Below are 15,169 nucleotides of genomic sequence, written 5' to 3'. Positions count from 1 at the left end.
ATCTAGAGTAAGAAGAAAGAGTGACAGTCCTAAATGCCCTGTAGCCTCCTGCTTATAAGTGTGGTGCAAAACACACCCATAAACAAGACTCTACTAGACACGGCTTGTAGACTCCCTAGGACAGAACTGCTCTAATACCACTTTTGTCATGACCCAAACCGATGGACCGCGATGCGTACCCGCTGCCTTACTCAACCGAGTACCAATGTAACATATTCTTCTTATCGTACTATAATTGGAAAATGGGCCAAACGGGCCGTCATGGGCTAACCAGAATAAACATAAAGGAATACTCAATACAAGACAACTCAATCTGATATAAAAACTTATACATGTGACATACGGGCCTATAAGACAAAAATGATAACTCGTATACTGAACATAATCCGACAAGGCCATACAATCTTTCACATATATGACATATGTCTACAAGCCTCTAAGAGTAGATAAACGTCATTAAGGCCGGGACAGGGCCCCGACATACCAATCAATATATGTCCAATGCATACTGACCAAATAGGCAATTCCGGAGCAAATGGAGCGCACCAATACCTTCCGCTGAGCTGATAGCTTACAAGGAGGTCTCTCGACCTGTCTATCGGAACCTGCGGGCATGAAACGCAGTGGCCCCAAGCAAAAGGGGCATCCATACAATTAATGTACCGAGTATGTAAGGAATGAAAATCAATAAATAAAAGACATAGAGAAACATGGAGTAAAAGACTCAACATGTAAGTCTGAATAGCTCTGTGAATTATTTCATATTTATAATGTCATGCGTATGCGTATAATGTCATACCATGCATAGGTGTATGCGTTCATAATATCATCAAGCCTATGAGGGAATCTCATCATATCATCTCAGCCATTATGAGCAAATCATCAATGTATACCAGCTGTTTAGATGGTGGTGCGTATATAACGTCGTAACCTTTTCCCATATCCTATATACATATAATATACGTGTATATAACGCCATCTGATCATGGGTCAATGTACATGTATAAATGCAAGAAATGCATAAGAAATACGTTAATAAGATTTCTCGGAATGTAATAAAATCAATATGCCTTTCGGATAAATTTTATCAAATACGTATTTTTCTGAGACCCATGAACATAAGATAGAATAATAATTCACATGGGAAATCAAGAATATAGACACCCCTAGTACTTCTATGAATGGAGTCATTTATGAAAATTATGCGTTTACTCATTTCGTTTGTATCGTATGGATCATGCCAAAAAGAAAGAAGGGATAGCCTTAACATACCTGAGTCGATTCTCTTGACAATCTCTCTAACACATGATAATCGCGACAAAACGCGTGATGGCAAGATCGGAGTAGGAAAAAATCCGTATGATATTCTTGAGAAAGATTTTACCGTGCTCTCTTAGAATTGTAAATCCCGTTGCTATTACACAGTATAATTTCGTATGAAAATTCTTGCTGAAGACCCGTCACTTAGAAGACGCAAATATCTTCAATTTGTTATGAATCTCGTTGCTAACACATTTTGTGTGAATCCCGTTGCTAACACATGTGTTATATCCCGCATTTCGTACGTAAAAGTTTTATCGTAAGTTAATCGACGTACACTCGGGGAAGAGATTATTTTTGAGGTTATGATCATTTATGCTATTTATAACAGGCGATAAGTAAGTACCGTAAAGGTTAATGGGTAAACGAATCAAAGAAAATGAATTTTGTTGAACGTTGTTGATTTGGGTTAAAATACGGTCAGAGCGATAATACTCAGTATTTATGGACTAGTGCCATACAAGGTACCACATGACCAAGATAATAGGGTACATAAAGTATGTTAAAAGTGAGTAGTATTTTAAGTAATTTGAGATAATTCTTAATTATGTGAATAATGAGTTGATTATTGGTTAATGAGAGATTAATTAGTTAAATAAGACATTAGTAGTTAATTAAGATATTGGGATAAGGCCTAAGAGGCCCAAAAACGTGGCAGCCCCGAGAATTGAATAGGATTCATTACATCTAGGTAGCCAAATTAGAAGCCTTTAGCAAAGGATTAGTCATCCTAAGTGGGGTCCACCTAAGGTAACATTACTAGTTCAAAATCAATTGCAATCTCTTAAGAAAGAGTTTCAGCAAAAGCTTTCTTTGCATAGCAATGTTAATACTCCTCTCTTAAGAAAGAGTTTCAGCAAACATTATTGTGCATAAGCAACGTGATTACTCACATCTTAAGAAGAAAATTTCAACAGAGATGATTTTGCAATAGCAACGTTATTGCTTCGAGCATTTCATACGAATTGTTTCCTATTTCTATCTCGCTATTACTTGTTTCGTCGCGATTGGCGTGTGTTAGAAGGATTGTCAAGAGAATCGGTTCAGGTATGTTAAGGCTATCCCTTCTTTCTTTTTGGCATGACCTCATAAACGAAACGAGCAAATGCACAACTTCCATAAATGACTCTGTTCATAGAAGTATTAGAGGTGCCTACGTTCTTGAATTCCCATATGTCTTATTACTCTATCGTCTGTTCATAGGTCTCAGAAAATACATAAATTGATAAAGTTTATTTCATGATATTAATCATAGGTATAATGGTCTTATGACATTCCGAGAGATTTTATTGACGTACTTCTCATGCATTACATTCATCTATACATGTATATTGACCCATGACCAGATGGCGTTATATACGCGTATATATGTATATGGGATATGGAAAAGGGTACAGCGTTATATACGCACCACCACCTAATCAGCTGGTATATGTTGATAATTTTGCCCACAGTGGCCGAGATGATATGATGGGATGCCCTCAGAGACTTAATGATGTTATGTACACCTATACCTATGCATGACACGACATTCATACGCACGTGCATGACATTATAAATGTTTCGGGATTTACAAAGTGATTTAGACTTGCAGGCAGATTTCTTTATTTCATGTTTTATCTATGTCTGTTATGTACTGAATTTTATGCCTTACATACTCAGTACATTTTTTGTACTGACTCTCTATTTCCCGGGGCCTGTGTTTTATGCCCGCAGGTGCAGGTAGACAAGCAGACGGTCCCCCTTCTTAGGATCCTTGATCAGTGAGAGTTGGCGTGCTCCATTTGATCCTGAGTTGCTTTTGATTGTGGTACGATATGCTTGTATACATATATGGGTATGACGTGGCCCAGTCCCGTCCTTGTACAGTTGTATATTCTATTAGAGGTTTGTAGACAATATGTATAGTTGGTTAGTATGTCGCCTTGCCGGCTTTCAGTTTTGGGTATATAGTTATCTATAGCAGCCTTGTCGGTTTGCCCTACATATTTCGCACGTATCTGTACATATGTCTTTTCGGCAGATTTTCCTCATGTATGTTATTCTCGTAATTCAGCAGATGTTATTCATGTTTATATCTTAGTTTCATGCTCAGAGGTGTTCAACAGGTAGGACTCGGGCACTCGTCGCGGCCCATCGATTTGGGTCATAAAAGTGGTATCGGAGCAGTTCTGTCCTACGGTTGTCTACAGACCGTGTGTAGTAGAGTCTTATTTATGGGTGTGTTGTGCACCACACTTATAGACAGGAGGCTACAAGATATATATGATGTTATCCTCTCTTCTTATCTTAGATCGTGTGATATAAGAATTAATGTTCCTAACGATATGTTACGTTTTCAGCGATGCCTCCGAAGACTACAGCCGCCCAGATGGGCAAGGCCGTGGCTGGTGAGACTACTAGTCGAGCGCCATGAGTTACCAGGGCTCGGGGAGAGTCTCATAGTGAGAATCCATCTCAGACCTCACATACCCCGCCCCCTCCAAAAGAGCTACGAGGGGCACCAGCGCCCGCCCCTGTACATCCAGCTCCTCAGCCAGATGCACTGGGTCAGGAGATGAGAGATGTTATTCAGCTATTAACTTGATTAGTAGCTGCGTAGGCTCGACGTCAGGAAGTAGGTATTGGTCATGCAGACAGGTCCGTCAGTGCGAAGGTTCGTGATTTCATTAAATTGGACCCTCCGATATTCACTAGAGTAGATCCAAACGAGGACCCTCAGGTATTTTATCGATAGAATGCAGAGGACCTTGAGGGTAATGAAAGCCACTGTAATTGAGTCAGTTGAACTAGCTTCATATAGACTCCAAGATGTTGCAGTTAATTGGTACGAGTAGTAGTTGTTCCTCTTGAGTATTTCTTATGGGGTGAAAGTGAAACTGCATTGTATTCATATCCATCATCTGACAGTTGCATCTCTCCTTTTGGCTTGCAGGAAATTCCTGTTTCTGGGGTGATATTGAGGTGTTGATCAGCACTTAGATATGAACTTTAAACACCTCAAATGCTCTTGTATTTACTTGCCAACAGTACCTGCATAAATCAGATGGTAACATCGTACGCTTCCTTAATTTTATGCTTCCTTAATTCTATGCTTCTGCCTACCATTAACTTCCTCCCAGTTGAATGAGTGCATTGAACTAATACCACTAATTGAGAGTCCATCACATAGTAGGGCATAGGGACAGTAGATTTTCCTGCAAAAAAGAAAACATTGTTAGTAAAAAATCTCATCACCATGTTCTCCTCCATAAGGATTTGAGCATGGTGATCACTTGTGTAAGCTCCAGTTGTCTCCTTTTCTATACTTCTCTCCTCCATATGGATATGAGCATGATGATCGAGTGTGTTCCCAGAAATCCACCTGCTCCAGCTGTGTGTTGTTGTATTCATTATGTGGCACCATTCTTGGAATGTACTGAGATGATTTCCCAATACCTTCACTTTTTGTTGATGCCAGCCAATGATCCTGCCATGTAGCAAAAATCTGGGCAGCCTTCTCTTGCATCTCCAGTGGTGCAAATCCCTTCTTTGTACCTTCCTGTAGCAGGTACTCCTGCTTATATCAGATGTTCGAAAATCAAAAATCCAAACCCTAATTGCCTTCCCTACACCACTGGAGACTCTCCATGCTTTCATGCTTCTGGTCACCACTGACTTCACTACCTGAAAATGAACACATAGTGCTAATACCACCCATAGAAGTTTAGTCAGTTGGTGAGGCATGTTTATAGTAATGATCCCTGCAAAAAAGAACACGATGTTAGTGAAACAATAGTGCACTTTATCTCCTTTCTACAGATTTGATCACAGTATTCCCGTTGATTTCCTTTCATCCCTTTGATATCCATTTGTTACCCCTCTAATTCTTGGCAACCTTCACCCTCAAATAAGGACATTGCAATTTATCTGAATTCACAATCCTTCTACCTTGTGAGTCAAGTTGTGTAAAGCAATGAGCCTCAATATCCCCACTATCCAATGCACGATTGGCTAAGTGATCTGCTAGACTATTTTCTTCCCTCAGAGTATGAGAAACTCGAACATTGTATTCCTCCATTAGCATTTTGATCTCTTCAACATAGTCATTCACATTCCAAGGGGCTACCCCACTTTCCTTCTAATACATTCTTTAAGAGCATGGAATCTATTTGCAGCATAACATGTGTTACTCGATGGTCAACACAGTATCTCATTGCCTTCAGAATTACAATGGCCTCTGCCTCATTATTTGTAGTCTGTGGTATCTCCTTTCCTAGTGCAAAAATTATATCTCCTTCCTCATCTCTCAGCACATAGCCTATGGAACTCCTTCCAGAATTTCCCCTACTCGCACCATCTGTATTGACCTTGATCCATCCTTCAGTAGGAAATTCCCAGATTACTTTTGTTACCTTCAAAGCTGGAGTATATTGCTCCAATTTTTGTATTAAGTCAGGCCATCTGTGAGGCACATTTTTCATAGTAGGTTTCCTTATTTTGACAAGAGACTGTAAAGTAGTAGAAACTTGATATATAACTCGACTAATTGTCACCACCTCACCATATTTCTGACTGTTCCTTCTTTTTCATAACTCCCACACGATGATCGCATGTAATGTTTGTAGAATAGGCTGCAATCATGGTATAACTTTTGTTGTCCAGCATTTAACAATTGTCCGGTGTAGTGTCAAACCTTCCATACTTATTCCTGCATTTGATAGGAAATAAGTCCATACTTTTGTAGCTGCAACTGATGTAAAAAACAGACGAGGCAGTGATTCCTGAAATTGAACACAACACCAAAATTTTGATATCATAAAATATCCCAATCGTCTCATCCAATCATCTAAAGGCAACTTTTCTTTCCAAACCTTCCACAAGAAGAAAGATATTTTAAAAGGCAATCCCTTTACCCACATTTTACTGTATGACATCGCAGGATCATTCCTTCTCCTCAAAAACTCCCAAGCAAATTTTACAATAAAATCCCCTCTTGATTCCAACATCCAGTATGTTTTGTCTAGCACATCAATAGCAGCTAGGGGTTTAATATTCCCCAGTATATATACTTCTAACTCCTCAGGCAAAATGTCCACCAATCTATCAACATCCCATACACCATCGTGCACTACCTCATATACATTATTGATAGAATTGTCAATGACAAATTCTGGAGGTACGACAAAATATAAAGCTCCAAGCCATGTCCAGTTTTCATACCAAAAGAGAGACGATCCCATTTTTAAATGCCATCCAATATGATGTTCGACAAGATCTCTATATTCTAACATCTTCATCCATATATGTGATCCATATAGCCAAGGAACAATAATAGGATTGAGCTTCTTACAGTACTTTTGACTTATGAATGAACTCCATAAGCTAGGTTTTGTTCTAGAGTTTCACCATAACTTACAAAATAAAGCTTTGGAGACATCATGCAGTAATCGAAAACCTACTCCTCCCTCTTCTCATGGAAGACACAATTTGTCCCAAGATGTCCAATGTCTACTCTTTGCACCAACAACACTACTCCAAAATATTGAGCAAACATCTTGTGAAGCTTGTTTATAATATAGGGAGGGGGATTGACAGCTGACAGCAAGTGGATTGGCATACTTTGCAAAACATGTGAAATCAATATAGCTCTACCTCCAATTGCTAACAACTTACCTTTCCAAGATTGTAGCTTATCCATGACTTTGGTGATGAGACCTTGATAATGATCCATTTTTCTTCTAGTGTAGAATATAGGACAACCAAGATATATAAATGGAAAATCTTGCCTACTGATGCTAGTTATCCTTTGAACCTTGCTCACTACTCTCTCAAGTGTAAAATGATGCATATAAACTTCAGATTTAGATTTATTAATTAGCTGACCAGAAGCAACTTTATGCGCAGATGACACTTCCATTATCAATTGCAAAGATGTAGCATCATAGGAGGAAAAGATAATAGTGTCATCGACGTATGCGAGATGATTGATTTTTGGACTCCATTTAGGCAAACCAAATCCACAAAAATACAAATTCAAATGAAGTACATTCAAACCTCTTGATAGTGCTTCAGTTGCCAGGATAAAAAGAGTAGGAGATACCGGATCTCCTTGTTTCACTCCTCTTGTCGAGTTGAAGAATACATAAGGCTGCCAATTTAACAACACGGAATACCAATTGTTTGAGATGATTCCAAAAACCAAACCTATGAATCTTTCTTCAAATCCCATCTTCCTCAGAACCTTAGTCAGGAAAAGCCAAGATAATCCATCATAGGCTTTAGTCATGTCTAATTTTATCACAACATTAAGCCCTGCTTTAGTTCTTATTCTAATATCTATGATTATTTCTTGAATTAGCAACACATTCTCAACGATGCTTCTCTCCTTAACAAAACCTGCATGCTCGTCTAATATTAGATTAGGAAGTATCTCATGAATAACACTCGAGAAAACTTTATTTATAAAATTGCTAAGGCTAATTGGTCGCATATCAGAATAAGTATTAACCTCTTTCTTTTTAGGTAATAACACCAAATTTGAGTGAGTCACAAACTTTGGTAAATTTTGTCCATTGAAGAAAGCTCTAACCATGTCATACATACCATCTCCGACTATATCCCAGCATTTGTGGAAAAAACACCCAGTGAAACCATCAGGTCCCCCTGCATTGTCCCCATTTAGCCCAAACACTGCCTCTTGCACTTCATCTTTGGTAGGCTGCCTCATGAGCATTTCATCCTGTTCATTATTCACCATGTGTGGCACATGATCCAGTATCCCAAATACTTCAGGAACCTTATCTTTATAAAATTGAGCATTGAAAAATTTCACAGCTTCATCTGCCATAACTGTTGTATCTTCAATCCAATTGCCCGCGCTATTTTGAATTCTCTTCAATTCCAACCTTTTCCTTCTTCCATTAACTTGAGCATGAAAAAACTTTGTGTTCCTATCTCCATCTGTGAACCATGACATTCTAGATTTTTGCTTCCAAAATTCCTCCTCCAAAGCTAAATATTTTATGAAGTTTGCTTGAACTTTCATAAGCCTTTCTCTATTCTGAAAAGAAAGATTCAATTCGAACTGTGCTTCATAGACTAAGACAACCTTTTCCAAACTAGCAATATTTTGAAAGATGTTTCCATTTGTATCCTTGCTCCATATTGAAAGGGCCTTCTTCACCTTTTTGAGCTTGTAATTGAACAAAGTAAAAGGGTTAGCATGAAAATCAACAGTCCAGTTCTCTGCTACAACATCTTTGAATGATGTATGCTTGGTCCAGAAATTAAGAAATTTGAATGTTTTCTTAATTGGCACTGTCGAGGCATTTACACTCAACATCATCGGGCAGTGGTCTGAACCTATCTTAGATAGATGAGTAATCTCTAATCTTGCAAACATCTACTGAAATTCTACATTGGCTAAGTGTAACACCCCGAAAAATTTTGAAGTACTTAAGTGTAAAGCCCCGTAAAATTTTACGTGTTGAGTATTATAGAAATTCTTCGCGGCTCGCAACCTCGCCGCGGCTCGGACTTTTTGGGTTGAACAATGTACCGGAAAGTAAAGGAAAATTTTTGGCGAAAAAGTGCATTTCTGCGGTCCATTATGCGACCGCAGAATCACTCTGCGGACCGCATAATGGCCGCAGAGTGAGGAAGTTAATGGGGTCAGTTGGAAGCAATTATGAAATTGACTATGCGACCGCATAACTGTTATGCGGTACACTATGCGACCGCAAAACAGTTATGCGGACCGCATAGTGACCGCAGACTCAGGCAGATTTTTGGTCATTTTGGACACCAATTATGCGACCAATATGCGGTCGCATACCTTGTTCTAGAGCTCCATTTTTGATTTTTTAAAATCCGACCCTATTTTGTTAAATACACTCTTTGGGGCCATTTTTGAGACATAATTTGATATTTTAAAGTGAGAGAGAGTGCCCTAGAGTGAGAAGGTGTTCTTCCATAATTTTTCTTCAATTTTTACTCAAGTTTTGGAAGATTAAGAAGGGAAGCTTACTAGGTCTTCATCCTAGAGGAAAGATTCTACACCCTAACCCCTAATTTCGAAATTTTCTTAAAATTGGTAACTAGCAAGATAAATTTCTGGGCATGAGAGTTGTTTGTTTTACATGCATGTGTTATCAAAGGGTGTAGGAAGATTGTTGAGCTAAAAATGGTAATGATTGGGTTGTGGGATGATGAAGTCCTTCATAAAAAGGACATTGAAACCTTATGCACACCTAGTGTTTGATAAAATGCTCAACTGAGCTAGAACTATGATCATCTTCCTAATTTTGATTCAATTTATTATATTACTAAAATAGATTGAAGTTGCTAAGAATTACGGAACGTTTTAGAGTGTAAGGGAGCTCAAGTGAGATATGTTGGCTAAACTCTTCTCTTAGAATTGAATCCCACGATATTCATGTAAATTATGTAAGTCCTGAGTGATTTATTATGAAATTGGCTATTCCGAGTAAGATTGGGTTGAAAGATATATGTTCAACAAGCATCCCAAATGCTCTATTCATGTTATGTTACCACTTGAGGATGTGTTAAAATATGAGTTGTGCATTAATAATAGTTCGACTTTAAGTCAGGTTCAAATGAAGGCTATTATGCCAAATTTTGTGAAATATCTCTATGTGCATTAGACTCTAAATTTCTCACATGTGTACTACACACTTTGATTTGAATTGTGTTTGTTGTTGATGATGAGGATGATATTTAAAATTGATAACGTGAGCATGAAATACTGAATATGGCCAATATGCCAAGGATGATCTTATAATTATGGCCACTAGTACCAATGAAATGAAAAGATGTAAAAGAAGTATGAAATGCGATGATTGATATAAAAAGGTTGATGTCTCGAATAAGACAGCCTAGCCGATCGGGTCGTGATCAGACTCCTTGCTAAACTTACGGTGGTATTGATAATGATAGTAATTGTGGTTGATGTCTCTAATGGCCTAGCCGGTCGGGTCATGATCGGACTCCGTACTAAATTTACGGTGGTATTGATATTGACAGTAATTGTGCTTGATTCTTTAATGAGATAGCCTATCCGATCGGGTCGTGATCGGACTCTGTACTAAATTTACCGTGGTATTGGTATTGATGGTAATTGTGGTTGATTCTCTAATGAGATAGCCTAGCCGATCGGGTCGTGATCGGACTCCGTGCTAAAAGTACGGTGGCATTGGTATTGTGAACACTGGTATTACGGACAATGGTATATCGATACTAAAAATCTCCCAATGTGAGATATGAAAATTAATTTGAACAATGTCTTGATCCTAAATTGAGGTTTGATGTTGATTAAGTCTTTCATTGATATTATGATAATCTTGTTTGTATTAATTATCTTTCTATTGAGAGGGTGTTTAGTTATACATACTAGTATTATTTGGCGGTACTAACGTCCCTTTTGCCGGGGGCGCTGCATCTTTCAATGGATACAGGTGGTTCCACAGCAGGAGATATTGATCAGTGATAGCAGTGCACCTTTTTCCCAACTGACTTAGTGAGACCCACTTCTTTCCAGGGTCATGAGTCTTTTGTACTTGTGTATTCTGTTTGAGGTATAGCCACGGCCTTGTTGCCGGCATTATCATTGTACTCTTCTTTATCTATAGAGGCTCCGTAGACATAGTGTGGGTTGTGTATTGGTGCTGGAAAAAGAAAAACTATGCTATGTTGTGGTTGTATTACTTGTCCATTTGAGACTTTAAAAATGGTGAAACTATTGGTAAGAAATTGGTAATTGCAGACATGATCACTTTATTGTTTAATTGAGGAAAACATATATTCTCCTTATTCATGAATGAGTTTGGGTAGAAGAAATCTAACAGGCTTGCTCGGTCGGGTTCACTCGGTTGAGCGTCGGTCGCCCTCCTCGATTTTGGGGCGTGACACTAAGCATCTGTCGAGTCGCTTAAAAATGCAGTCATCTTCACCTCGCCCATTCCACCAAGTGTAAATACTCCATTTAAATCCAAGATCAAATAAGTTGCATGTATTTACACAATGCCTAAAATCAATAACTTCATTCATATGCACGGGCAGACCACCAAACTATTCTTCTTCATCCCAAATAACATTAAAATCTCCTCCGACTAGCCAAGGAAGAGACATGTCCCTTGCAATTGCATATAAACTGTCCCATAACTCGATTCTTTTAGTAGAATCATATTTTGCATAAACAAAGGTAACAATGAAAGACATTTGGATATCCATGTTTGTCAGCTTTAAGGTCAGTTGTTGCTCCATATTAATGATGATTTCAACTTCATGATCTTCATCTACAAATACCCAAATTTTATTTGAGACATTAACGAAGGCTTGTGGCATTCCAATCTTTCTTCTATACCTTTCTACCTTCCTTGCTTTTTGCATTGGTTGCATGATCCCTATGAATTGAAAATGATGTTGCCTCTACATATTGACAAGCCTCTCAAAGGCTTTCTTTGTATTCACCGATCTCACATTCCAAATTATAGCAATCATCATTGATTGTGCGATTTAGATAGGGTCCTTCTTGTTTGAACCCCGGATGGAACTACACTTTGATTCTCTCTGGATTGCTTCTTCTTTCCCCTCCCAGCAGATTTTCCTTTCTCAATTTCTCTATGTGAAAGATCACCTTGCCTTGCCACATTTATAAAGTTCTGTGTCGTAGATTCTTCATCCATATCTCTCCCTTTGATTCCCACATTCTTATAATCACCATGATCCTTCTGTTGAGCTTCCAATTGATTTCTCATGGGATTGGGGATCAGTGATTTTTCAGCATTAGCTTTTCCTTCATTGGATTTTTTTTCCGCAGCATCCAATGGAACAATGTTTACAATAAGCTGCTCCTCCTTATTTTGTTGCCCATTCATATCGTGTTTGTCAATCTCAGCAGAGTTTGGCTCATCACCTATACCACTTTTATCTCCTCTAGTACCCCCAGAATCATTCAACAAATTATTCTCCACATTAGGGTGGTCATTAATCCTATTAGGAATAACTATAGCTACAGGAGAATTCTGTATTTGCAGCTTTTGTTTCTCACATTTTTGCACAGTTGGAGCTTCAAGAAGTTGCTGGTTGTCATTATGTGCTGTCACAGCTTTTACACCTTGTCTATCCACACTTTGTTCCTCTTCTCCATCTTGATCATCTTCATCTATGTCTTGATCATCACTATCTTCCTCATCTCCCAATAGTTCACTCTCCTCTTAATCCTCCTCAATTTGATTAGTGCATAGCTTGTCATCACCCAACTGAATTTTTCCAAAATCTTTTAGCAAAGTATCTGCATCGAGTGAGTCTTGAGATGGGATTTCCTAGCATGATGTATTGATAGCAACTAAATTACCACCAAAAATTCTTTGCATCCATTGTGAGATAGACTCTTTATTTGCTGCAAATGTGTCCTTAACTTTATCGATCGAGCTGCCTTTATTACCTTCCTTAGACACCCCAGTCCCACGAGACTTAGGATTAAATTTTGGTGTTGCTGCATTAAGTGTTTTCCCAATAGTAACTGGACTAGGTGTAGGAGTTCGATTATTACTATCTTCTACTACTACCAGCTTATTGTTAGCCTCATAAACTCCCCCCTTTTGTGCACTACCACAACATTATTAGCAGTTTGAATCTGCTTCTGCACCACAGTAGTATTTACATGCCCATCTTTCACCTTGATTAACTGAAATTATTTCTTTTCCAGTAGTTGCTTGAATTTCCTTATGAATAACAACCTTCTTAGTACGATTATCACTCACCTCTTTCCATTGTTCCTTACCATTACCATTCACATTGCCTACCACTTTGCCACTCGACAAAATCATTAAAGGCCCCTGTTGATTTAAGTTTGCTGCTACAGTAGCCTGCTCACCTTGTTTAGTAACTTCATTCCCAGCTTGTTGCTCAGCAGTGTTATTCTCCATTAGTTCTGGATAAATCCTCCAACACTCAATCATGTCATGGCCCTGCAGCTTACACTCTTTACAGTATTTGGGCAAAAAATCATATTTAATGGTTACCCATTCAGTCCTCACAACTCCAGTTGCTTCATTCTCGATATCTATATGCACCTTCTTAGGTAGGTTAGCTAGCAAATCAACAAGGACTTTTACTCATACACAACTAGGCCTCATTTTATTAATAGTAGCCATATCAAGATGAAGAGAATCACCCACAGCTGACGCCAAGGAAAATATACACTCCTTAACGAAAAAAGTTGGTAACAAATTTGGAAACGAAATCCACGCCATTACCTTTGGTGTTTCCTCCCCGGCCTTGAATTTTGCATCATAAATCAACGTTCTTTATTAATGTTCGTAACCCACCTTGTCTTTCACATAATACTCACTCTTCGACGTAAAATCGCCATAACGTCAATCGAATTAATACGTGCATGTCGCGAAGATATCCAATATTACACTCGCCTTTAATTCCACATTGAAGAGGGACAATTCGGCGTAGTTCATTAAGCTCAGGCCATCCATATGAGAATTTACAAACTACTGCATATGTCAATCCTTCAATCGCATTCATTCGCTCCACCTCTGCTTCAGTAAACTTAGTAAAAGGTTGTCCATTAAGCAAACTAGCTCGACGAAGTGCAATTGGTTCAACAAAATTGGCTCGTTCCTGTAGGGCACTGTTCAGTGTTGAAGGTTTCAGGATTTTCGAGAAATCTAAAGGCTGGGGATTGGATTTTGTGGTCGTATTTGTTGGGGCGGTGGAGGGAGAGGGCTGGCCAGCCGGAAAAGATGGCTGGTCGTCGGCCATTGTGGCCATTGAAGCTCAAAATTCCAACTGTTTTATGTGATGAACAGTAGCGAATCACTGTTTTATTGGATCAACAGTGAAGCGTTATGTTGCTGTTCACGACACTGTAGCAACGACTCTTGAGAGAAAAAATTCTAGAGAGAGAAACAATGCTTACTTTCGAGTATTACTTTCGATTGAGAAGCTCAAGAACTCGGTACATTATTGTTACTGATGCCCCATTTGCCTGGGGATGCTGTGTTTCATGCCCGCAAGTCCCGATAGACAGATCGAGAGTCCGCCAAGTATGCTATCAGCTCAGCGGAAGATGTTGGTGCGCTCCATTTGCTCTGGAGTTGCTTGTTTGGTCAATATGATTTAGACGTGTATTGTTTGGTATGGCGAGGCCCTGTCCCGACCTTTATGATAAGTATGTACTCTTAGAGGCGAAATGAGAAGCTTGATTGAAGCTCTTAGAAATAACATTACTAATGTATGGAAAGCTTGATTGAAGTTCTTTCATAAGAGATTATAATTGTTATGAAGTTCTTTCATAAGAGATTATAATTGTTATCCTTAACTTTTTAGGTGGCCCCACATAATTAAGCTTGGTGTCATATTTCTTTCTCAGAGTGTGACACCTTGCAACCTTTATTACTTAGTCATTAAATGGAAAGGGATGCTTGCCACGTTGGGGGGAAGGGGTTATATCTTGTCTCACTCTTTAATTAATTTCCCAATAAATAATCAATTACTCACATAATGTAAGAATTATCTCAAATTACTTAAAATACTACTCACTTTTAATACACTTTATGTACCCTACTATCATGGTCATGGGGTACCTTATGTGGCACTAGTCTATAAATACCGGGTATTATGGCTCGGATCGTATTATATCCCAAATTAACCACCTTCGACGAAACTTATTTTCTTTGATTCGTTTACCCTTTAACCTTCATGGCACATATTTATAGCTCGTTATACATAGCATAAATGTGTACAACCTCAAGATAATCTCATCCCCGAGTCTACGTCGATTAACTGAAGACAAAACTTTAACGTACCAAAACACGAGATGTAACAACTTGAG

Source organism: Nicotiana tomentosiformis, chromosome 10, assembly GCF_000390325.3.
Source record: "Nicotiana tomentosiformis chromosome 10, ASM39032v3, whole genome shotgun sequence".
Classification (NCBI taxonomy): domain Eukaryota; kingdom Viridiplantae; phylum Streptophyta; class Magnoliopsida; order Solanales; family Solanaceae; genus Nicotiana; species Nicotiana tomentosiformis.
The sequence above is the reverse complement of the archived record's forward strand: the minus strand, read 5'-3'. Positions refer to the sequence as shown.